Source organism: Crassostrea angulata, chromosome 8 (assembly GCF_025612915.1).
Source record: "Crassostrea angulata isolate pt1a10 chromosome 8, ASM2561291v2, whole genome shotgun sequence".
Taxonomy (NCBI): Eukaryota; Metazoa; Mollusca; class Bivalvia; order Ostreida; family Ostreidae; genus Magallana; species Magallana angulata.
Genome location: NC_069118.1, coordinates 30,125,165 through 30,153,139, shown reverse-complemented (window position 1 = coordinate 30,153,139; position 27,975 = coordinate 30,125,165). Strand labels below are relative to the sequence as shown.

Sequence of the window (27,975 nt, the reverse complement as noted above, 5' to 3'; positions counted from 1 at the left end):
GAGACATGAATGTTGGACATAGGTAGTTGTAGGAAGGGGCCAGCCATGCGTCCCTCATCCACATCCTTAGAGACTTTTGTTTGCAAAATATCTGGGTATTGATTGGCCGATACTAAGTTGTGAGAAAAAAAGGAGGTCTAGGTCCTGCATACAACAATTTAAATCCTTCCTTCAAACCAGCATCTAAAGTTTGTGCGGCTTGCCTATCTGGGTAATGTTGTAAATACTGTGAAATGAGGTTTAGGGTGCTTCCCAGAGACCAAAGGGTATAATTATTTGGGGTGTCGAGGGAATTTGGCTAAGGGGGTTTTTGTTGTATTGGTAAGGGGGTTTGGTGTGTTGAAGCGAAATGACGTGTTAAATTTGGTTGCTTGTGTAGGCGTACCAGAAGAGCAGGTGTTAGAGGAGTGTGCATTATTGCACCTAAGGCATCTGTTTACATACTGGCAGTTTGTTCTGGTGCATGCACCTTTGAAGTTGTAGTCGAAGCATTTGTCGCTGTTTACTCTTTTGTCTGAGGTGTAAGTCTGTGAAGTCTTGTATCTGTGGGTCTTGGGTGCAGTGGGTATCATGTAAATCATCCATAACTCAGGATCAACTACACCCCAATCTGTGTTGTGGTTAATGGAGGCCATAAGGCGGTACTGTTCGTCATATGTGAGCCAGCCCTGTGATCTCTGGCTTCCTAGCCAAATGTCATGCATGTACTTTAAGAATTGTTGTATTTTTTCTAGATGTGCTGCTGTGTAAATGCTTATGATGATAATGAATGCAACTGTCCAACGATCAATGTTTTGAATTTTGCGCTGCGATTTAGGTTTGGCAATTAATTGGCCAGTTGCATCTATTGCAAGAGTGGATGAAACATGAGATTTGTTTGGGTCCCTAACGAGCAATGTCCCCAAGTTAATTTATTTACCAGATATGATCTTATACCTAGTGCTAGGGTCAACATAGTATCCCAGCGAAAATTGAGTAGACCCTACAGGTAAGGGCAGGATTGTGTGGTTTGCGTCAAGAGGAACAAGAGTTAAATTACCTGTGGGCACAGGTGGCTCAGTGACCGGTATTATGCAAACGCTGGTTGTGGCAGCCTGTGGCGCTGACTGTTCAACTGGGCATGTAAGTGCCTGTGGGGTTGCCGCCTGCACTACTGTATGGGGCTTATCCCTAGCCGCGGCGTGGAGTCGAGGTCGCCTGGACGTCCGCTCCGTGGGGGCTGGCCTTGACTAAGTCTTAGGCATAGTTTGCGTTGATGGTACTACCATAAAAAAATAGAAACATTTTTTAAATAATTTTAAATGAAAAAGTGTCTAACTAAACAACTAAAAAAGTAAATCAACTAATCAAAAAGAAGCGCGGCCCGATAGCCCACGTTGTAACAATGAACATGGCGTGTGTACAGGTCACAGTAGTACAAGTTTGGGTGAAAGACAACAATCCGATAAAATTAACTGCCATCTGCAAATCCCAACAACGAACAATAATTTAAAGTTAGCGTATACAAAGAGATGTAAAAATGTTGAATATAATTTTTAAGAAATTGTTAGGCAAATAATGATATTTTAACAGAGAAAATTTTAACCTACTAGTTTGTATGAGGTGAAGATTGAAAAGGAGGATATGACGTAATATACTTATTACTTTATACTAAAAGCACTTAGTAAAAAACTATTTTGAAACTAAGCATGCGCAACCCGGATAAATCCGGAATGAGTATGGAAAATATACTGAGATAAATGCGCATATTCTGAGACTGCGCTTTAATATGCACTATTATAATTTAACACTGTATTCGGTAGTGCATTGGAGTTCGTTGATTATAGAAAAAGAGGAAAATCAAACAACAGTTGACACTTCCATCAAAACAATTCTGTACTCATTGTTTCGTATGCTGCAACAGGAGATAAAATTACACCCAAATAATACTGTATAACGCAACAATAAACAAGATAATGTCTATGTTTAATAAGATTAAAAGAATGCAGTTTTTTAAACACTGAAATAAAGACGCTCGCTATAAAATTTACATGTAAATTTGGCGTAAATAAGAAATGAGCATAACTAGACTACTGGTTTGCCTATTTGATTTTAGAAATATATATTTAAATTAAAAATCAAAATAAAGAAAAAATAAACATTTGTATCACTTATTTCTTTTTCTTCTATAGTTAATTTCAGGGAGGATTAAGGAAAATGTGTTGATTGAGATAAAACCCACACTCTAATAGAACAATAAAAGCAGTCAAATTTTTTACGGTTCTTTTCTAATATTGTTTATATTTATACACCTATGAATTAGTAACAGGGAAATTGCTCAATGGTGTGCTTGTAAAGTTTTTGCATAGTATTTTCCCAATAAATCACGTAATGTTTTACTTTTTTCTGATTAAATTATAATGCGTACAGTGTTTTCATGCGGCTTCAAAGGGATCTAAGCGCTTTGTATATTTACTAATACAAACGTATCTGAACATGCAAACCTCTTTGAATAAATTTCAATAACCCAATTGTTATAGTGTTCAAACGGAGGAAGAAAAAACCCAAATACTTTAGTTTGTAAATCAATATTTTTCCACTTGAGAACCAATGCGTGTATTAAAAATCACAAATATTAATGTAGAACATGCATAATTTTGTACATATAAACATAGGTTAAGAACCGTGATTTCGTGCATTGTCTGTGTGTCAATGTATGGGTTTACTTACATAACATATTTTGAGTAATTAATTAAAAAAAATAGAAGTATATGTTTATTACAAGTTACGTATAGAACGAAATATTTCAACAATATCAAAAGGAAATACATGCATTATGCTACTCTGAGAGTGCGAAGCGGGTATGTAATACAACTTTTATAATCTTATATTGAATATATTTTTGTTGGTTTTGATGTTACTAGTAAATATTTACTTAAACTCAAATATGTTTTTAAAGGTGTAAACCGTACAGAAAAACCAAAAAACAAACACAGGATGAATCCTTGCCTTTCAGTCAACTGAATATGACTGAAAGTTTATTTTCAGACCTTTCAATGAAAGCAATATGAGCTGCAATTTTCATGTTGAATTTTTTTTACGAAAATGTTATTGTCTACTAAAATGACAAAAAATATCATTGTTTTTTAAATTTCTGTTAGCCATATCTTTGTGGAAAGGGCCTTTAAGAAACCTTAATTAGAGCAAAATTGATCCGCTATATATTCTTTAGAAGTAAAATTTTTCCTCTGACAAAAATAAATGATTTTTTCAAATCTTATTTATCATAAAAATTTAAGTTACATGTAGACTTATTATACAAGCAGGTTTTTGCAGCAAAATAAAATTCTGAAAAATACGGCTGATATTGCTTTATCATTCACATCCTGTGACCCTCCCCCACCCAAAACAAAAAACAAAAGAAAGGGAAAAAAAGAAAAAAATGGATAAAACTTGTTAACTACTGCCTTAACATGTTTCTGCAATTCTAGCTAACTCCTTAACAGCATGAAACGCCGAATGAAATGTTTTACTATGTATTTTACTTTTGCACAACTTAATGTGCATCTGTAGTATATACAGATCTCGAAGTCACCTTATGTTTCCACCAAAAAGTTTATCTTCTTTGATTTTTCAGGGGTTTATGGACCTAATAAATAAATGTAAATGCAAATTTTTTTGATGTTATACATTTCCCATTTTCTATTTAGATTTCTGAAGTCTCAACAAATAAAAATTATTTAGAACTACTGGTTAATATTTTCTGGGGAAAAAATCGCTCGTGAGACACTGGGAAAAATCCCCTGTGTTTGAAACATGACCTTCCGGTACTAGTGTAATGTACACAAACCGTTGCGTGTGTTGGAATGTATGAACTGCAAATTCGGATTATTATCTCGCTATGAAATTAATCCATATCAAGATAAATGTACGATTTAGGTAGCTTTGTTTTACAGGGGTACTTAATTATAAATGTTATTGTTTTGTTACTTGATAAAAAAATTGTTGTCAACTTTAGAAACACATGTATACATGAATCTCACCAAGGCTCTCGTTATAAACGATGATGACAGGTTAACATGTTTAATTCAATGATTATGCTGAAAAAAGGATGTGGTTTTAAGTTTTTATATGCAGAAATTTATGGTTTTCAACTTATTGCATGTAAATGTATAAAGAGTCTTTATTAAACTTTTATGAAAGAAGTTATCTTTCCTAAATATCTTATTATTTCACTTGAATCGTCTGTTTTTGTCACGTCTTAAGTTTCCTGTACAATATATAACAACAACATTATTATTCATTTATTAAAAAAAAACCAAATCATAGTTTTATCATATATACGCATCTAACTTAAAATCGAGATAATTCTGTATGAGAAAGTATTTAAAAAAATCGAATTTCTTCTTTTTATATGCTAGTCGATGAATATTATAATAATCTTTATATACTTCGTTTAACTTCCTTGTCTCGTGATAATTGAATATGCGCCTTCTCTATGTCTTAAACTCATAACTCCTCCCCTTTTCAGTCTTAAAGTTACTGTATATATAGCATGTCTTTATCTGTCTTCCCAGACAGACTACTGTTTTGTATCAATCTTCATGTTGAGCGGCCATGTCCATACTCATAGAATAATCAGATTGACAATACTCTACAATGGTTTCCCTGTCCGGACACTCTGTGTACCACCTATATGCTGTCACTGTGTGGTTATGTCTGCTGTCAGTCTCCCAGGCTAAATATGGTGAGTAAACATAACGTACAAGTTCATTTTAACAATAGTAGCGTACATGTTATTACGCATTTGAGTGTACATAGTTAGACTTGCAATGTTCAACGTGTGAAATAATCGAAAAGACTTCAACTGTAAACTTTTAAAGACAAATGTTTACAAATTTTGTTGTCATTATGGTTAAAATACAAGAAACTGGATGACTAAACGTGTTATATTAGGACTCTGATAGTCCCGAGATTAAAGGTACTCGGCTTTACAAAAAATGCATGAAACATTTGTCAAAAACGTTTCAAGTAAATGTATAATCCCGGGTCACACTATCATGATTTAGAGCTACGAGCTATCACGAGTACTAATGATATATAACTCGACAAAACTCGGCGAGTTTGATGGTTTTTGATAACATGGACATCAGTTCAACTTTTGCTCGAAATCTCTTCCACACTGACACAACGTCTCTTTAATGTATGTCACAGGAAGACTAGACAAGTTAGTGAGATACGTTTTGGGCTTTTGAAAGTCAGATTTAGACGTTTGCTTAGATTTGATGCTCGTGATATGGACTTGATTGTCAACTCTATTCTTTAAGCGTGTGTTTTACACAATATTTGATTTAAAATGAATGAGGAGAATTTTGATTTGTTTGATGATGATAACCCCGACAACCATACTTGTGATTATGCAGAATCAAGACCTAGTGGCTATCAAATGAATGGTGTACGACTACGAAATGACATAATGCAGCATTTTGTTCACTTAAATTGGATTTTGGAGTTAGCCACTCAACAAAAGACATGCTGTGTTGGTTCAAAAACAGAAAACATATGTTTTTTTAAAAAGTCTTTTTGCACAATTTTGTTTAACAAAATTAATCAGAAAATAAAGTTACAAAAATAAAAGGTGATCAAATTTCATGAACATGATTGTATGTAACACTTTACATTGTATAACATGAAATTAGAATAGCTTTCCTTGATGCATAATAATAATAATAATAATAATAATAATAATAATAATAACACTTTACATTGTATAACATGAAATTAGAATAGCTTTCCTTGATGCATAATAATAATAATAATAATAATAATAATATAAAGCTTAAGGCAATGCAAATTACTCGTACATGCATCTTACCAAATTGACGGCTTAAGGTGCCTCACTACACCTTGAAATAAGTTTTCAAATCAGCATGATTATAATAGAGAGCATGATGAATAAGAAGTACTTATGTCAAATAGGCAAAACAATGTGCAATTTTGGATAAAAATGATATTTTCAAAAACTTCATTCAGTAAACATAAACAAAAGCGCCATGCGGATTCGAACTCATGATCTGCATTTCACATGCCTGATGTTTTAACCACTGAGCTATGACGATATATACTTATATACTTATGATGAATCGATTGATACAAACAGTTTAATTAAATATTTAAAGCGCCATCTTGTGACGTAGTGTCTTAAAAAGTATAAGTCTAGGTGTAGTGAAGTACCTTAATTAAGATAGCTTTTTAATTATTTTATTCAAAAAAGCATTTTTCGATTCCTGCATTTCCAAGAGAGTATTCAGAAACTTGTCTTTTCTTTCTTCTAAGATTTTGCGCAATTCCTGTTTCGTTTTTCTTCCTCCTTTTTTTTCTGGAGGCGGAGTTTCCTGTATTTGCCATCCTCTTCCTCATCTGATTTCTTGAGTGTCATTTTTGTAAGAGAGCCTCTAGCTGTTACTGGAGCTAATGTTGGGTCTTAAGCAAAATTTTTCTCCATTTTTTTCACGGAGGAAAGATCGTGACCTTTTGTTTCCTGATTTGTTCAATTCCAAAACATATTTTCTGTATCTGCTTTTCAAAGTATAAAATCTCTCTCTTGCTTGCACTCTTGCGATGTTAATATTGCTTGAGGCCTCTTGACGGAGGGCTGCAGCTATATCATCACATACTTTCTTTTTGTTTTGGGTTTTCTGCAATGTGCCTGCATTCTCCTTGTAGATGGAAAGAAGTTTTCTGGACATGTAGATACCCCATTCTTGTCATCTCTCCTTTTCTGTGTCAATGTTATCCTCACTGCACTCATTCCCAAAGCATGGGGTATCATCGTAATCCTTGATCCTGGTCTTGGGGCTGATGGATGAACATGCATCATCCTTGCTAGTGTTGCTGATAGGCGTGGGCTTATTGCTGGTACTGGGACCCGCATACCTTTTGAATAGATACTTTTTGGTCAAACTTTCAATATTACCGAAGTATTCCATGAGGGATACATTTTCTTTCATATGGTAGAAATAATTTTGAATGGCTTCCGTGAAATCCTCATAATCTGTAAGTAAAAAATTAAAATTCATGTTAATATGAAGTTAATTACTAACATACATGTACCTGGCATTGATGTTTCTTTTAAACAATCAAATATACCAAGCCTTTCCTAATAATTATCTACAAGAAAAAGAGACCAAAGCAATTTCATATTCAGTTTCTTCATACAGATACATTGTATTTGTAGAAATGACAGTCAAAATGTGGCAGAAATAATTAAATAGCTTAAATCATTATTATTTATCATATATTTCTAATGTTATCAACATACAATAACAAGGTGTTTATATATATATATATATATATATATATATATATATATATATATATATATATATATATATATATATATATATATATATATATATATATATATATATATATATATATATATAGGTAACCAAAGTAACACATTTATTAAAAGTTATATCAAGATGGTATTTCAAGTTTATAACCTAACGAGTGTTTTTTTTTACTCAAAGAATATGATTAATGTATGTGTAAAAATTGAGAATCGTAGATCTATGTTATAGTTCTGTAGTCTGTCACCATCCAAAGAATGCCATTTCACAGTATAATTGAATATTACTAACAAAACATTTAATACTAATCAAAGAAATAAGGGGGTATACAATGTGTTATATGGTGACAATACTGATAATTGAACTACCAAAAAGATTATTGTGCCTTTTTATGTTTCCAGTGTATTTCTTTTCCACACAATAATTATTGAGAAATGTTGGTGTCTTCCGCACCCTCTCAGGTTTTCTAACCGGTGGTGATATGAATGAGACAAATTTCTGCACGGTTGTGTTGGGAACTTTTTGAGGTGTGATTTCAGTCTCTTCTTCTGCAGGCTCTTAAATTAAGGAACTAGTGCTCAGTTTTTTTTTGTTTTTTACTGGGGTCCAAATTTGTCTCTCCATGCTGTTTTCTTCATCTTTTTCCTCCATTGGAAGTTGCGTGGAGTTGTTGTCAGGTAACGATTTAATGTGGGAGGTTGAACATCTGACCCTTTCTCTGTAGGTGTGAAGGTGTGTGTTGCTTTGAACCCATGTAAAATTATGAATTTAATATTCACACAACAGTTTGATTAAGTTGATGACTGTAATTCTAGCTGCTTTGTGTCGTGAATGTTGAAAAACAGTCAAATATAATGTCCTGTTCTTTATTGAGACCTCTGCTATCAGTTTCATACTATTTTTTTTTCTTTTTCTGAGTTTGCTGAGGGCAGATTTATTTTCAGGTCTTCATCATCCTTTTCTTTTTTTTGGATAATTATGTACATCAAATGATGTACCTTCTCTCTTTCTCTCCTCTTCTTGCTGTTATTATTGACCCTTTCTTTGACACAATCTTGTAAGGTTTCGCATCATAAGTTAGGGTGAACTTTCCTCTTTCTTCATCTGATCCCATAGTTTCCTTTTTGTTTCTCTGTTGCACTGGTTGCTCAATTCTTTGGTCTTCTTGGAGTTTAATTTGAAAATTCTTTAGATCGTCATCCCTATGTAATAGTTTTTCTATATAGGGGTTGCTTAAGGTGTTTGACTTATTCACTTATATTGTTGGTAATTTTGTGTCAGGGTCTATGTTTAATAACAACTTGTGTGGACAGATACTGGTTGTTGAATGAGGGGATGCCCTATACTGTGGAAGGAACTTCTGCATTTCTTGGTTTCCAGTTCTTTTGTTCAATGGCAGTTGCTGTTACTGTTTTCATTAAAGGCTTGTTGAAGGCCTCTTTTTGTGCATTTGGTCTTGGCCAGTGTGGAGTAATATTCCTATGATTAAATCTAATGTGTTCTGCATTTTGTGCAAAGTGTTTGGAGTTGAATGGGCTATCATTATCTGTATTTACAACCTTAGGAATTCCGAATGAGCTAATCACTTTATCTAACACTGGTATTGTTGCATTCGCTGATAGTGAGAAACCTCTAAGAATTTCGACAACTAGATATCTTGAGTATTCATCTTTTATTACAAATAGTGCCCAGATAGAGGAGTACCACAAAAGTCTGCACTAGATCATCCCCAAGGTCTGTTCGAAAGGGGGCTCATTTTTAGTAGTTCTCGCTGTACGATAGGTTTTGCCATAGGCTGACACATTTTCCAATGATTTTGTCAACTTTTTTGTTAAAAAACCCAAGATTTTGGAACGGATGAATGACTTTGTTTTCATGATTCCTTGATGTCCTTTGTGTTCGATAATGATAGCTCGGTTCCTGAGATTTCTCAGTATCACTATTCATTTTCCTCGCAGTAAAATGTTAACGGTATGTACTACGAGTTCGTCTATAGATTTCAAAGATTACTTATCATCTCGTAGACTTCAAAGAGTACTTAGCTCCAATATGTCAATGTCTTCATTGGCTTCAATTGGTTGACTTTATGCCACTGTCCCTTTCTGGTAAACTCGATTGCTCGTTAGATTGTTTTGTCCATGAGAGTGGCTGACTTTATTTCATCAAGTGTCATTGCCTTTGGTGCAAATGACTCAAATATAAAGTTTACGTAGTACTCTGCAACATTTTTCTCATGGCCAGATGAGATGCTTCCCTCTCGATGGTGGCGTAAAGGATAGTCTACCGTGTTTTCCTAACCGGGTCTGAATACTATTTTGAATTACTAGTAGTATGGCTGCAGTCCCCATTGTTCGATACGCAGGGTTGGTTCTGGCTTGGTCATTATTTTTCTAAAGGCTTGTGGTCTATGATTATTGTGAACTCCGGAGATCCAGAGAGATACGTATTGAGATGTTCACAGGCCAAACGACTGCAAACGCCTCCCTCTCTGTCTGGCTGTATCTACTTTCATCTGTTGTTAGTGCCCTGCCGGCGTAAGGAACATCGTTATTGCACTGTGTTATGGTGGCTCAGAGGCCTACAGGGCTTGCATCCACTATTTTTCTGTTGGTATGTAAGCAATTGGAATACGCGATTGTTGTCTGGTTCGATAGAATCTCTTTCAGATTTTTGAATGTCTTTTAATGAATTTCGGTCCATTTCCAAGGAACATCCGGGTGTGAAAGCCATTAAGTGGGCTCCCAAACAGTTGTTAGATATAGTTCTTGATAAACCAGGTGCTTTAGATAGTCAAGCCAATGAAGATGCAATTTCCTTTACTGTTTTGGTTGGTTTTGCTTCTTTGATTGAAATTGACCTTCTCTGGATCTTGGTAGAATTCTTCCGAGCCAAATATTACTGCAGAGAGTGATATCTTCTTCTGATTGAACTGATATTTTTTATATAGTGTAAGTCCGGCTTTTCTGATAGCCTGAAATGTTTGTTTTTGTGTTCTATCATGCTCTTCTTAAGTTTTGCTAAACACGATTAAGTCGTTTTATATATATTATTTGCTTCATACATGTGTTGAATGATACTGCGTATTGCTTATTGGAATACCTCAGATGCCGAGGATATTCCGAAATTCAGCCTTTTGTATGTGATAAAATCGTACATGGGTTGAAAAGGTGGTGATGTATCTTGAGTCTTCATCCAGTTCTAGGTAATGATAGCCTGATATCAGATCATGTTTGCTGATGAGTTCAGCGCTGTTAAGATCATTAACAATTTCATTTAAGGTCGGCATGACGTGACATTCTCTGGCAATTGTTTTATTTGGTTCCCTCGTGTCCACGCACAGCCAGATTTCTTACTCTCCATTTTTAGGTGGCGTAACAATAGGAAATATCCATGGAGTAGGCTGATCCTCAACTTTTTCGATGATACCTGCATCAACCAGCCGTTTTATATCAGCTTTACTTTGTTACATACTTGTAGATGGAAGGGGATTCTTCTGTGTCGTACTTTGTTTGTATGCAGTGTGACTGTCTAGTTCTTTAGTATTCCTATGCCATTGAACAAGTCCTGGTATTCCGCTGAGGGATTAGTAACTCTCTTGAGTTTGTTTATTCATTGTGCCAATCCCAGATCTGATGCAATAAGAATTCGGAAGGGATCCGTAGGTCCCTTGTATCAAATGAAGCTTGCAAATATCATGCTTTGTTTTTGTTTCCACATGGATTCTCAAGGTTCCGTATCTCTTCAGTGGATCACCTCCTCCACATGGAATTAGTTTCGGCTCTTTATCCTTTTTCACTTTGGTCGACCTTTTCCTTTTGTATGTTTTAGATCAATTATGTTGATTAATGCACCCGTGTCTATCAGTGAATCAGTTGGTTTGTTGTTGAGCTGTGCTTGAACCCTTGGCGGTTTTTTTATCCTTTGATTTTGAGTTTCTATGTTGTACACATACTTATCATTGTCACTGCTCGTTTCTTCATAATCTGACTTACGGTCTGTCTCATAATTCACAACTCTCACTGGTCTTGGAGGTTTCACTTTCCTGTTTGATTTCTTGAAGCACGTTCGCTTAAAATGATTTGCTTTTCAGCAGAAGTTGCAGGTGACATCAATAGCTTTGCACTTGGAGGATCTTAGGGCCCATGTGTGAAATTGATTTCGTCCTGTAGCTCTGTTTTTCTTGCATTCTTTTCTGAGATCTTCCTATTTCTCATTTTGGATTTTGTGCTTTTGGCGGTGATTGCCTCAGGGAACCTGAAAGTTTGTTTCCATCTTGGCTGAATATTTCTCTGCATCCTCCATTAACCGGTCTAGTTCGGTTACAGCTTCCATGCTTGTATACTTCTCTGGATCTCTCAAGACTCTCTTTCTTAACTGAGTGAATTGTCAGTGTGATGTTAACTGTGAGCGTATTCGATATTAAGTGTCTAACCAAAACACGTTACAAACCCCAGGCGCAATGTGTGACTATAAAACGCGTACATGTACCTAACCAGCAGCGATAATAAGCACTTTTTAAAAACTTTTGAATTAACATCGTTTAGACTTTGAGGTACAAGGGTTGATCCAAAAGTAATGTTACTGATACGATAAAATCGTAAAAAATCGGCGTAAAGTGACAATTTATATTTGTATTTATAAATATCGAGAAATTAAACAAAATGTGAATCGAGGATATCTTTGGACAGAGTATAGAAAAAGTGGTTTAATGTTGAGCGTCAGATGAATGGCGCGGATCTTGTATATATTGAAAGAGGGAAATATTCGCTTCCGTTTTATTTTCGCCCCTTTCGCCCTCGTTGTCAGCGATCGTATTTAAGACTGGGGGAATCCCAATGTTCTTTTTAGTTATCTCTTTAGTAAACAAGTGTGTCTTGGCGAATTTAAGACGGGGCGACTCCGTTTTCATGTGTATAAGGGCGAAAATAACACGCGGCAAAAATAGCCCTGTTCACAGTATTTATATTACTATGAATAATGATATATACCACACCTAAATTTTATTATATTTTATTATGTGTAAGTACACTTAGCATCGCTTAATGAGTTTGTATTCATCCCGAAAATTACAAAAAGAGTACACTGTGTGTTCATCTTCACAGTTAATGTCGCCCTTAACAAACCAGTATACCAACAGTCCCCATACGAACCAGCATACTTCAAATCAGATGACGACCTATATATTTATGACGGTGCAGGGGACAAATCCAGTGGCGACATAATCGACGTAAAAGCTGACGGCAGTAAGGCTGTAGACGGACGTAAATCAGATCTTAGTCGTGATGGAGATCAATGCACTGTATCATATGTTTCACAAACCGCCACCTTGTGGGTGAACCTGACCAGCATCCACAGCATCCATCACACCACCATCTACTTCCGGACGGACAATGATCTACAGAGTATAGTAACATTTTATTATTTTAATGTTAACCCCCGGATAACATTTCTGTTAAAACTCAAATTATATTTCTATCTTCTGAATACTAGTATTTTATTTGAATATCATTTTATTCTATTTAATGTTTAAGTTCGTATCACAATTTGACTTTGCTCGTTAAAATAGTTATTATGCATATTTATTTGTTAATTTCTATATACTGTCGTGCACTGTTTATACACCGTAGCTCCTTAACTTCTTACGTTTGTTTAAATACGAATAATTGTTAATGTTTTTATCGCTTGTTTGTGCTTTGTTTAATTTACAATTATATTTAACGATTGAATTTTTTGACATGAATTAATTCGTGATCGATAAAAAATATCGCGGAATTGAGAGCACGTTTTCCAGAAACTTGTACGCTTCATACTTCAAATAAGATAGTGTAACCATGGTAATTTTCAACTAGATGTTGTCCTGTACCCGCACCATTGTTAGCTCTGATTATTTTCTCCCTCGTTTCACTCCTCCGAAAAAATATTTTCTTGACTAATTGATTGAAAAACAAATCAGTTTTTTTTAGGATTGGTGCGTTCGTTACAAATCGCATTTAATATCCATTCAGCATACAAATAAACGACAACACAAAATATTAGTTAATCTCAAAAATCATATTTTGGTCAGGGCGGGTAGGGAAAACCAAAGACACGACTTGTACTGCTTTGTAACGAACGTCGCATTAATCGAATACTCCCCGGTAAATCTATTTATACCGAGCATGAAAGCGCTCATGCATGAAATAACCAGTCTTGAAGTAAACCAGGTAATACGAAAACCATCGGAAATTAGCCAAAAATAAAAACGTAAAGAAATGAATTTATTTTCTCCCTCGTTTCACTCCTCGGAGAGTATTTTCTTGACTAATTTATTGAAAAACAAAACATATCTCTTAGGATTGGTGCGTTCGTTACAAATTGCATATACAAAGGAGTATGGTATTAATATAATACAAAAATTTTACAAACCAAGATTCATTAAAACAAGTAATTTTTGTTCGAGGCTATCTTTAATATATCCTTCTTTGGCTTTGTCTGTGACCCGACGACCATCTATTTTCAACAATCGATCGCGATCAGACACATTTTAATCAGCAGCAATGACACCACCACTGCGTAAACTATGTAACGCAAATTTGGACATATCAAGGTCAATTTCGATGATAACTATATTTCTCTAGCTCTCGTATATGAGAGAGGTTTTGATTTGATAGAAGCTATATATATTTTGGGATTAAAAAAAAATAACGGATGTAAAAAGATAATCTGGCAACTTTCTCTAACCCTAGCATATCAAAATATTTATTCAACCAAAAAACAGGGCACAGATCGTTTCCAGTCCTTGTTATAATCACGGAATTTCCTCTTCTTTAAATATCCGCTTCACTCATAGGAATGTTGATTTCAATACGAGCATTTTCCTACTTAATGTTACACATTCTAATATTTGATAACACACTAAATCAAAAAAAAAAAATCCGGAAAACCTAAGTAAACACATCACAAATATTCTTAATTGCAAATCTTTTAAACGATCTTTGGAATAGAAATCCATTAACTTGCGTAGTATATCTGTGATGATAGGCTCCTTTTTGTTGATAGGTTTTTATAACATACGTTTCCCTCTTTTAAGCACTAGTTTTAAAAACTTGTCCTAACATGGAATTCCTGAGTCCAGTTTATACTGTAGAAATATGCTTCAAAAAATGGAAGGTGAAACCCTCTGTTGCACCAAACCTCCCATGAAAAGAGCTACGGTACACACTGATGCTGGAAGATGTCCAAAAGAATGCTTCTAACACCAGTCTCTGAATTTTGAGAATTATGTGTCGTATTTCTTGTTCGTCGATTGATATTTTGCGTTTTTCACAGTATGCGGCAAAACATTCACTGTCTCTCGTAAATGACGAGCTTTCTTAAACTTTTCAATCTTTAACCATTGGCCTTAAAAGTTCTGTACATTCTGTAATACATAACGATGTGCATTAGAAAATCAGATCAACAACAAAGCAATATAATCCAACTAGCAAAATGCACACAAAACGTTACTTATATACAATACAAAAGAACAATTGTCTGTATACTGGATAGCAGTCATCCATAAACTGGACAGCAATGATTCAAATATCATTTTTGAAAAAAAAATCTTTTATATATAATTGAATAGCAGTCATTCATAAGTAATGCATTACTTCAATTCACAGGAGAGTAGACCTCCTTTTCGAATAGCAGTCATCCAAGCATAACGAATCATTCCAATAATAGCTTCTAGTACATTGGTCAGCAGTCAATCATTGTACATTAATCTCACACATGCAATACGTATTAATAAATATAAACAATTATACCTGCAACAATCAAATACCATACAGTTAATGTTTTTATGGGTTCATATAAATATACAACTTCAAAATAAGCGTCCGGTTTTAATACTATATCGTTGCTGTTAAATTTCTGAGCTACAAAAATGTTATTTTTATCAGCACCTGGAACGAAAAAATTTGTTCGATGTTTATATTCTATGCTATCTTTAACAAACCACGAAAACCCTTGGCCCCACAATTGAATGAATGTCTTCCTGCCCTCCCTATCAAAGAAACCGGCGGCATAATCCAATTTAAATTTTGTGTCCAATCGAACGCAAAAGCATCTACACCGCTTGTTCCATGTGTTATAAACAAAGAATAAAATTTATCAATTTTGAAATTATTGCAACTTGCAAAAATATCATACGTTTTAGGCCCTAAAACAGTATTAAGCATGAAAAAAATGTTATTGCTTACAACCCAATCGTCAAAATCAAAAACATTGCTCACCAAATCTGCTTCTACATTTTGGTATCGTGAAACCCAGGCTACAAAAAAATATATATTCCTACTCAAAGACATTGTGAATGTAGAAAAAGCAACAGTTTGTAGTTCCGGCTTCATACTGCCTATTTGCGAAATTCTAACAACATTTTGATTATCTAAAAAAAGTCTTACAGATTTATTTTCTAATGTATCGCAAAAAGTTTTCATGAACATTTAGAATGTTTTTAGGTTTCTGAAAGTTGAACTCTGTCCAATTCTTCCGACATAATTTGAAAAACTGTATTAGTAATATCAATCATCACTCCACCACCAGCAGAGTCACTAGTATCAGTAAAAACAATGCGTTCTGGAATACGGGTACCATGGGGAAATAACTCTAGCAGGTATCAATCGGATATAATCCAACCAAAAGTCTACCTTGCACAACGCGGGAAATGAAATATCAATCTTTTCATCCCAACATGATGCATTCGCAATTAACATAGACAATTGTCTGGCTGTTATTTGAAAAACAGGCCCTAGTGCAAACTTAAATGAAATAAAACCTCCTACTATAGAAGCAATTTCTCTAGCAGAAACATTATTCTTTTCTTTCGTTTTTTAATCTTGACGCGCAAACTTTCTAAATTCCATTCAAAATTGAGCCACTCATGCTTTTGAGCTGGATTCCAAATGCTCTTCTTTTCATTATCAAGAAAATCAGCATGCAATAAATCTTGTTGCATATTCTCTGACATTAAAATACAGTTTTGTTTCGAATCACACACCCAGCCATCGTCTAAATACATAATTACACCATGGGCTTTTGCTCTGGAGTGCAATAATAATGGTCTTAAAACTGTTGTAAAAAAAAAAATAACTAACACTGCTGAGACCAAAGAGGAGGACTGTAAAAACAAAGTAACGATCTGAACCATTAAAATTCCACCGAAAACTTAAATATCTGACAAAATATGAATGAATATCTTTGTGGTGATATCCACTTGTCGAATCGAATTTAATCATGAAACAACCTTTCCTGGGAAAATTGTGAACCTCTAAAGAACCTTCAAATTTGAACTTTCTCTTTACAACACAGGCGTTAAAGTGTCTGAGATCAAGAATCAATCTTGGCTTTTTATTCAATAGCGCTAGATTGACAGTCATGGGTTTACAAAATAGGGCGGTTATTTTACAATTCTGTAATTGCCTTTTCAAGAAAAGGGGCGCTCTGCAGTGCTGATTTTTTGTTCGACAAAAACACACTTTCAGGGTATGTGTAAGGAATTTTATGCGTTCTGTGCTTGTAAGGGTTTTCTGTAGTTAAGGAAGTTGAATCTCGGCACGAACTGCGGACGACTGTTGAATTTTGCACTCCTAAGAAAAAGCTGTTAGGTGGATAAGCCGTCGAACACCCCCGTAGTTCTATGAAAACCCGGTCTTTCGTACGGAGATTGCCGCTTTTTGTTTTCGATTTTTGAAATGGCAGAACGACGTTTGGCGGCATCTTTACTATTTCAGCAATGTCAGAATCATCCTTAACGATCCCCCAGCCACGTTTATCAGCTATGCGTAGAATTTTGTCTCTCTGACGAATGACCTCTTTCTCCGAAGACATTAAATCAGTGATTCCGCTGAATTTGCCATCTATAAGTTTCTGTGATTGAAGCTCTAAACCACGCAGTCTTTCCTTGTTAAAGTTATACTAAATTTTATTCCCTTCCCCTTGAAAGTGATTGTCTGGATGCGTAATGTATGACACTGAATTAAGAAAATGAAATTAATTACTAAAGTTTAAAACATTCGTGGTGTGTTTTGTTTTCGCTATTAATGGGAGGTTTTGCACCATCACGTAAATGTAACACCCTGGATACACCCCAGAACGTGCAGCATAGGAATAGGAAGAACAAAATACTTTAATACACAGAGGGTTTAAGAAGATAGATATTTTGCCTCTTCATCAATTACAAGTAATGTACCCCCCACCGATATATCGTTCATCCTTGTCTTTAATTAAAAAAAAAACATGCATTAAAGATAGAACATTGAAATAAAATACAAAATGCACAATTCTGTATTTAAAAAAAAGATAAAAAAAAGTCTTAATACAAACCAATAATTAAAAAAAACCCATGCCAACTGTTTGAATTGAACAAGCTTACAAAAGAAACTAAAGATATGCGGTAGGTGCAAGCTTTGAAACCAAATAAGGTATTCAAACCTTCAAGGTTTAACACGTATATATAAACCACTATTATTTGAAAAAGTTTTTTAAACAAAGTTGTATGTTTCTTGCTAATTTCGACCCTCAGGGCAAGGATGCCATTTAAAAAAAAGAACCTTCTTTGATCAAAACACATAAAATTATCCTGATAAATTTCTAGGTCAAACGTTATGCTGATATAGACAGTTTTAAAGCAAAAATGATGTTTAAGACACAATGTAGGTTAAATGAAGAATAACAAGCGAAATAATATGCTAGATTCTAAATGAAAATTCGAAAAAATAATAGATAAGTGTACAATAAATTTTATCAAATTAACTTTATTTTTTAAGGGATATTTCCTGGAATGCGATCTCCTTTAGAGGTCAATTCTTTTGTTATATACAAGTGATCCTTTGAAGCATTACAGTAATTTTTTTGTTATTTGTATTTCAGATGATAAAATATCCTTGGTAATAATGTATATTGTTATCTTTACTTTAAGCAATTAACTTTATAGTAAGCCAGCGTTTTTAATTGATAACAAACAAAAACAGTCTTACCAGAGCCTTATTCGTGTTGTCATTCAAAACACCAATGTTTTCACATTATTCTTTATAATCTTTTCTTTGGAATTAGTTAATCTTTGAATTAACATCATAAAAGAATACATATTTTAGGTTTTGACCGGAAAATAAAATCGCTCTCTGAAGTTGTTCAGCAAACATTATTTTTTATTTTCGTTCCTTTGTATAGACCAACTGGTAATGTATAAGTAAACATTGTGTGTTTTTAATAGCATGTGGTCAAGGATATTATGGTGCTGAATGTCAACAAGAATGTGGACACTGTCATGACTTAACTCAGTGCGTCCACACCAACGGGTCATGTTTAACGGGATGCGAAGTTGGTTATCATGGGGAAACATGCCAAACACGTGAGTGAAAATATAATTCATTCAATTAAAGAACCAAAAAACTACTTTTACTTATATTTGAGTTGGCGAAATGGCAAGCATCCATTATATATGTACGTAGATTTTGATTACTACATTATATATTAACTTAAGCTTGCCCATACGGATTCTTTGGACTGGATTGTGCTGACAGATGTAAAGACACCTGCGATGGTTGTAACAGATTCAATGGTTCTTGTGATTCTGGGTGTAACCCTGGATGGCAGGGATATGACTGCTAAGATGGTACTTTATTGCATACACAGTTTATTATTTGAACTAAGTCGATCGGTTGAAAAAAGATATATTGATATGCTTCAAATCTGTTTAAAGTTTATAGATAAACAATCAATGTGATCAATAATGACACACATGTATCAGTATTAAAAGATTTAATTTAAATGTATAAATAGCCAGTCAGGTTTGTAAATGTTGTTTTGCCAAAAGAAATGGGTCATTATATGAAGATGTTTATTTGTTAGATAGCGATAAGTACTTTTAAGTTTCATATTATTAAAATCCATTTTTAGAATTTAAAACGTAAGTGCTTGCTAATGGTAACGTTGCTAACTTCTAGATACTAGATATTAATTATAAAATGACTTTATTTTAAAAGTAAAATATATATAACAAAAATGCAGGGAATTCAAAATACATTTATACATAGATTTTTGCAAAATATATCGATATGGTCTTTTTGCCCTACTACCGCTAAATTGAATATGAGAAATAATGGACAAACTCTATCAACTCAATTTATACTTATATGAATTGATTGCCATTTAATTTATTCTAAAGATATAGTTTTTTTAAAAATTGCCATTACTTAGGAGGTTTTGTTTACAGCAAAACAATTTTTCTCTCACCAGCTTGTGACCAGGGATCATTTGGAGATAACTGCCTTCAAAAATGCGGGCACCGTCGTGACGTCAACCAATGTTCCAATATAAATGGGACTTGTTTGACAGGATGTGATGCTGGTTATCAAGGGGACTTGTGTAAAACACGTGAGTAATAACGTTTAACAAGGTATGAACTTCAGATCAAACCTACCCTTTACAAAATATGCTAGATTCTGAATGAAAATTCGAAAAAAAATAGATAACTGTACAAAGTGTAAAAATTATCAAATAAACTTTGTTTCTTGATGGGATTTTAACTGGAATGCGATCTCCTTTAGAGGCCAATTCTTTTGTTATATACAATTGATCCTTTGAGGCCATGCAATAATTTTTATGTTCTATGTGTTTCAGATGAAAAAATATCCTTGTAAATTATGTATATTGGTATCTTAACTTTTTGCAATTTACTTTATAGTAAGCCAGCGTTTTTAATTGATAACAAACAAAAACGGTCTTACCAGAGCCTTATTCGTGTTGTCATTCAAACCACCAATGTTTTCACATTACTCTTTATAATCTTTTCTTTGGAATTAGTTAATCATTGAATTAACATCATAAAAGAATACATATTTTAGGTTTTGACCGGAAAATAAAATCGCTCTCTGAAGTTGTTCGGCAAACATTATTTTTTATTTTCGTTCCTTTGTATAGACCAACTGGTAATGTATAAGTAAACATTGTGTGTTATTAATAGCATGTGGTCAAGGATATTATGGTGCTGAATGTCAACAAGAATGTGGACACTGTCATGACTTAACTCTGTGCGTCCACACCAACGGGTCATGTTTAACGGGATGCGAAGTTGGTTATCATGGGGAAACATGCCAAACACGTGAGTGAAAATATAATTCATTCAATTAAAGAACCAAAAAACTACTTTTACTTATATTTGAGTTGGCGAAATGGCAAGCATCCATTATATATGTACGTAGATTTTGATTACTACATTATATATTAACTTAAGCTTGCCCATACGGATTCTTTGGACTGGATTGTGCTGACAGATGTATAGACACCTGCGATGGTTGTAACAGATTCAATGGTTCTTGTGATTCTGGGTGTAACCCTGGATGGCAGGGATATGACTGCCAAGATGGTACTTTATTGCATACACAGTTTATTATTTGAACTAAGTCGATCGGTTGAAAAAAGATATATTGATATGCTTCAAATCTGTTTAAAGTTTATAGATAAACAATCAATGTGATCAATAATGACACACATGTATCAGTATTAAAAGATTTAATTTAAATGTATAAATAGCCAGTCAGGTTTGTAAATGTTGTTTTGCCAAAAGAAATGGGTCATTATATGAAGCTGTTTATTTGTTAGATAGCGATAAGTACTTTTAAGTTTCATATTATTAAAATCCATTTTTAGAATTTAAAACGTAAGTGCTTGCTAATGGTAACGTTGCTAACTTCTAGATACTAGATATTAATTATAAAATGACTTTATTTTAAAAGTAAAATATATATAACAAAAATGCAGGGAATTCAAAATACATTTATACATAGATTTTTGCAAAATATATCGATATGGTCTTTTTGCCCTACTACCGCTAAATTGAATATGAGAAATTTAAATTGTTTTAGAAAATGCAAAAATTATACATAAATAAACTATTCCGATTGGATTTTTTCTGTTAGCGTTAAAAATCAATTATCCGCAAATGTATCCTGCACATTCGGAATTTTAAAAAGAAATTAAGAAAATAAATTTGCAATTGCAAAACTTAATGATGTTTTTTTTAAAGTATGAATTCACGGTTTATAATGGACAAACTCTTCCAACTCAATTTATACTTATATAAATTGGTTGCCATTTAATTTATTCTAAAGATATAGTTTTTTAAAAAATTGCCTTTACTTAGGAGGTTTTGTTTACAGCAAAACAATTTTTCTTTCACCAGCTTGTGACCAGGGATCATTTGGAGATAACTGCCTTCAAAAATGCGGGCACTGTCGTGACGTCAACCAATGTTCCAATATTAATGGGACTTGTTTGACAGGATGTGATGCTGGTTATCAAGGGGACTTGTGGAAATTAAACACGTGAGTAATAACGTTTAACAAGGTATGAACTTCAGATCAAACCTACCCTTTACAAAATTTGCTAGATTCTGAATGAAAATTCGAAGAAAAAAAATAGATAAGTGTACAAAGTGTAAAAACTATCAAATAGACTTTGTTTCTTGAAAGGGATTTTCCCTGGATTGCGATCTCCTTTAGAGGCCAATTCTTTTGTTATATACAATTGATCCTTTGGGGCATTGCAATAATTTTTATGTTCTATGTGTTTCAGATGAAAAAATATCCTTGTAAATTATGTGTATTGGTATCTTTACTTTGAGCAATTTACTTTATAGTAAGCCAGCGTTTTTAATTGATAACAAACAAAAACAGTCTTACCAGAGCCTTATTCGTGTTGTCATTCAAAACACCAATGTTTTCACACTTTTCTTTGGAATTAGTTAATCATTGAATTAACATCATAAAAGAATACATAATTTAGGTTTTGACCGGAAAATAAAATCGCTCTCTGAAGTTCTTCGGCAAACATTTTTTTTTTTTTTTATTTGTATAGACCAACTGGTAATGTATAAGTAAACATTGTGTGTTTTTAAAAGCATGTGGTCAAGGATATTATGGTGCTGAATGACAACAAGAATGTGGACACTGTCATGACTTAACTCAGTGCGTCCACACCAACGGGTCATGTTTAACGGGATGCGAAGTTGGTTATCATGGGGAAACATGCCAAACACGTGAGTGAAAATATAATTCATTCAATTAAAGAACCAAAAAACTACTTTTACTTATATTTGAGTTGGCGAAATGGCAAGCATCCATTATATATGTACGTAGATTTTGATTACTACATTATATATTAACTTAAGCTTGCCCATACGGATTCTTTGGACTGGATTGTGCTGACAGATGTAAAGACACCTGCAATGGTTGTAACAGATTCAATGGTTCTTGTGATTCTGGGTGTAACCCTGGATGGCAGGGATATGACTGCCAAGATGGTACTTTATTGCTTACACAGTTAATTATTTGAACTAAGTCGATCGGTTGAAAAAAGATATATTGATATACTTCAAATCTGTTTAAAGTTTATAGATAAACAATCAATGTGATCAATAATGACACACATGTATCAGTATTAAAAGATTTAATTTAAAGTATGAATTCACGGTTTATAATGGACAATCTCTTCCAACTCAATTTAAACTTATATAAATTGGTTGCCATTTAATTTATTCTAAAGATATAGTTTTTTTAAAAATTGCCATTACTTAGGAGGTTTTGTTTACAGCAAAACAATTTTTCTCTCACCAGCTTGTGACCAGGGATCATTTGGAGATAACTGCCTTCAAAAATGCGGGCACTGTCGTGACGTCAACCAATGTTCCAATATAAATGGGACTTGTTTGACAGGATGTGATGCTGGTTATCAAGGGGACTTGTGTAAAACACGTGAGTAATAACTTTTAACAAGGTATGAACTTCAGATCAAACCTACCCTTTACAAAATATGCTAGATTCTGAATGAAAATTCGAAAAAAAAATAGATAACTGTACAAAGAGTAAAAATTATCAAATAAACTTTGTTTCTTGAAAGGGATTTTTCCTGGAATGCGATCTCCTTTAGAGGCCAATTCTTTTGTTATATACAATTGATCCTTTGAGGCATTGCAATAATTTTTATGTTCTATGTATTTCAGATGAAAAAAATATCCTTGTAAATTATGTATATTGGTATCTTAACTTTTAGCAATTTACTTTATAGTAAGCCAGGGTTTTTAATTGATAACAAACAAAAACAGTCTTACCAGAGCCTTATTCGTGTTGTCATTCAAAACACCAATGTTTTCACATTACTCTTTATAATCTTTTCTTTGGAATTAGTTAATCATTGAATTAACATCATAAAAGAATACATATTTTAGGTTTTGACCGGAAAATAAAATCGCTCTCTGAAGTTGTTCGGCAAACATTATTTTTTTATTTTCGTTCCTTTGTATAGACCAACTGGTAATGTATAAGTAAACATTGTGTGTTTTTAATAGCATGTGGTCAAGGATATTATGGTGCTGAATGTCAACAAGAATGTGGACACTGTCATGACTTAACTCAGTGCGTCCACACCAACGGGTCATGTTTAACGGGATGCGAAGTTGGTTATCATGGGGAAACATGCCAAACACGTGAGTGAAAATATAATTCATTCAATTAAAGAACCAAAAAACTACTTTTACTTATATCTGAGTTGGCGAAATGGCAAGCATCCATTATATATGTACGTAGATTTTGATAACTACGTTATATATTAACTTAAGCTTGCCCATACGGATTCTTTGGACTGGATTGTGCTGACAGATGTAAAGACACCTGCGATGGTTGTAACAGATTCAATGGTTCTTGTGATTCTGGGTGTAACCCTGGATGGCAGGGATATGACTGCCAAGATGGTACTTTATTGCATACACAGTTTATTTGAACTAAGTCGATCGGTTGAAAAAAGATATATTGATATGCTTCAAATCTGTTTAAAGTTTATAGATAAACAATCAATGTGATCAATAATAACACACATGTATCAGTATTAAAAGATTTAATTTAAAGTACGAATTCACGGTTTATAATGGACAATATCTTCCAACTCAATTTATACTTATATAAATTGGTTGCCATTTAATTTATTCTAAAGATATAGTTTTTTAAAAAATTGCCATTACTTAGGAGGTTTTGTTTACAGCAAAACAATTTTTCTCTCACCAGCTTGTGACCAGGGATCATTTGGAGATAACTGCCTTCAAAAATGCGGGCACTGTCGTGACGTCAACCAATGTTCCAATATAAATGGGACTTGTTTGACAGGATGTGATGCTGGTTATCAAGGGGACTTGTGTAAAACACGTGAGTAATAACTTTTAACAAGGTATGAACTTCAGATCAAACCTACCCTTTACAAAATATGCTAGATTCTGAATGAAAATTCGAAAAAAAAAATAGATAACTGTACAAAGAGTAAAAATTATCAAATAAACTTTGTTTCTTGAAAGGGATTTTTCCTGGAATGCGATCTCCTTTAGAGGCCAATTCTTTTGTTATATACAATTGATCCTTTGAGGCATTGCAATAATTTTTATGTTCTATGTATTTCAGATGAAAAAAAATATCCTTGTAAATTATGTATATTGGTATCTTAACTTTAAGCAATTTACTTTATAGTAAGCCAGCGTTTTTAATTGATAACAAACAAAAACAGTATTACCAGAGCCTTATTCGTGTTGTCATTCAAAACACCAATGTTCTCACATTACTCTTTATAATCTTTTCTTTGGAATTAGTTAATCATTGAATTAACATCATAAAAGAATACATATTTTAGGTTTTGACCGGAAAATAAAATCGCTCTCTGAAGTTGTTCGGCAAACATTATTTTTTATTTTCGTTCCTTTGTATAGACCAACTGGTAATGTATAAGTAAACATTGTGTGTTTTTAATAGCATGTGGTCAAGGATATTATGGTGCTGAATGTCAACAAGAATGTGGACACTGTCATGACTTAGCTCAGTGCGTCCACACCAACGGGTCTTGTTAACGGGATGCGAAGTTGGTTATCATGGGGAAACATGCCAAACACGTGAGTGAAAATATAATTCATTCAATTAAAGAACCAAAAAACTACTTTTACTTATATTTGAGTTGGCGAAATGGCAAGCATCCATTATATATGTTCTTAGATTTTGATTACTACATTATATATTAACTTAAGCTTGCCCATACGGATTCTTTGGACTGGATTGTGCTGACAGATGTAAAGACACCTGCAATGGTTGTAACAGATTCAATGGTTCTTGTGATTCTGGGTGTAACCCTGGATGGCAGGGATATGACTGCCAAGATGGTACTTTATTGCTTACACAGTTTATTATTTGAACTAAGTCGATCGGTTGAAAAAAGATATATTGATATACTTCAAATCTGTTTAAAGTTTATAGATAAACAATCAATGTGATCAATAATGACACACATGTATCAGTATTAAAAGATTTAATTTAAAGTATGAATTCACGGTTTATAATGGACAATATCTTCCAACTCAATTTATACTTATATAAATTGGTTGCCATTTAATTTATTCTTAAGATATAGTTTTTTTAAAAATTGCCATTACTTAGGAGGTTTTGTTTACAGCAAAACAATTTTTCTCTCACCAGCTTGTGACCAGGGATCATTTGGAGATAACTGCCTTCAAAAATGCGGGCACTGTCGTGACGTCAACCAATGTTCCAATATAAATGGGACTTGTTTGACAGGATGTGATGCTGGTTATCAAGGGGACTTGTGTAAAACACGTGAGTAATAACGTTTAACAAGGTATGAACTTCAGATCAAACCTACCCTTTACAAAATATGCTAGATTCTGAATGAAAATTCGAAAAAAAAAAATAGATAACTGTACAAAGAGTAAAAATTATCAAATAAACTTTGTTTCTTGAAAGGGATTTTTCCTGGAATGCGATCTCCTTTAGAGGCCAATTCTTTTGTTATATACAATTGATCCTTTGAGGCATTGCAATAATTTTTATGTTCTATGTATTTCAGATGAAAAAAATATCCTTGTAAATTATGTATATTGGTATCTTAACTTTTAGCAATTTACTTTATAGCGTTTTTAATTGATAACAAACAAAAACAGTCTTACCAGAGCCTTATTCGTGTTGTCATTCAAAACACCAATATTTTCACATTACTCTTTATAATCTTTTCTTTGGAATTAGTTAATCATTGAATTAACATCATAAAAGAATACATATTTTAGGTTTTGACCGGAAAATAAAATCGCTCTCTGAAGTTGTTCGGCAAACATTTTTTTTTTATTTTCGTTCCTTTGTATAGACCAACTGGTAATGTATAAGTAAACATTGTGTGTTTTTAATAGCATGTGGTCAAGGATATTATGGTGCTGAATGTCAACAAGAATGTGGACACTGTCATGACTTAACTCAGTGCGTCCACACCAACGGGTCATGTTTAACGGGATGCGAAGTTGGTTATCATGGGGAAACATGCCAAACACGTGAGTGAAAATACAATTCATTCAATTAAAGAACCAAAAAACTACTTTTACTTATATTTGAGTTGGCGAAATGGCAAGCATCCATTATATATGTACGTAGATTTTGATAACTACGTTATATATTAACTTAAGCTTGCCCATACGGATTCTTTGGACTGGATTGTGCTGACAGATGTAAAGACACCTGCGATGGTTGTAACAGATTCAATGGTTCTTGTGATTCTGGGTGTAACCCTGGATGGCAGGGATATGACTGCCAAGATGGTACTTTATTGCATACACAGTTTATTATTTGAACTAAGTCGATCGTTTGAAAAAAGATATATTGATATGCTTCAAATCTGTTTAAAGTTTATATATAAACAATCAATGTGATCAATAATGACACACATGGATCAGTATTAAAAGATTTAATTTAAATGTATAAATAGCCAGTCAGGTTTGTAAATGTTGTTTTGCCAAAAGAAATGGGTCATAATATGAAGCTGTTTATTTGTTAGATAGCGATAAGTACTTTTAAGTTTCATATTATTAAAATCCATTTTTAGAATTTAAAACGTAAGTGCTTGCTAAGGGTGACGTTGCTATCTTCTAGATACTAGATATTAATTATAAAGTGACTTTATTTTAAAAGTAAAATATATATAAAAAAATGCAGATAATTCAAAATACATTTCTACATAGATTTTTGCAAAATATATCGATATGGTCTTTTTGCCCTACTACCGCTAATTGAATATGAGAAATTTAAATTGTTTTAGAAAATGCAAAAATTATACATAAATAAACTATTCCGATTGGATTTTTTCTATAAGCGTTAAAAATCAATTATCCGCAAATGTATCCTGCACATTCGGAATTTTAAAAAGAAATTAAGAAAACAAATTTGCAATTGCAAAACTTAATGATATTTTTTTTTAAGTATGAATTCACGGTTTATAATGGACAAACTCTTCCAACTCAATTTATACTTATATAAATTGGTTGCCATTTAATTTATTCTAAAGATATAGTTTTTTTAAAAATTGCCATTACTTAGGAAGTTTTGTTTACAGCAAAACAATTTTTCTCTCACCAGCTTGTGACCAGGGATCATTTGGAGATAACTGCCTTCAAAAATGTAGGCACTGTCGTGACGTGAACCAATGTTCCAATATAAATGGGACTTGTTTGACAGGATGTGATGCTGGTTATCAAGGGAACTTGTGTAAAACACGTGAGTAATAACGTTTAACAAGGTATGAACTTCAGATCAAACCT

General features: G+C 33.4%; 1 pseudogene; it reads left to right on the top strand.

Annotated features, from left to right (window-relative positions):
• The first annotated feature begins 4,638 nt into the window (after positions 1–4,638).
• LOC128160883 (multiple epidermal growth factor-like domains protein 10) lies at positions 4,639–27,856 on the top strand (annotated as a pseudogene).
• The last annotated feature ends 119 nt before the right edge of the window (positions 27,857–27,975 follow it).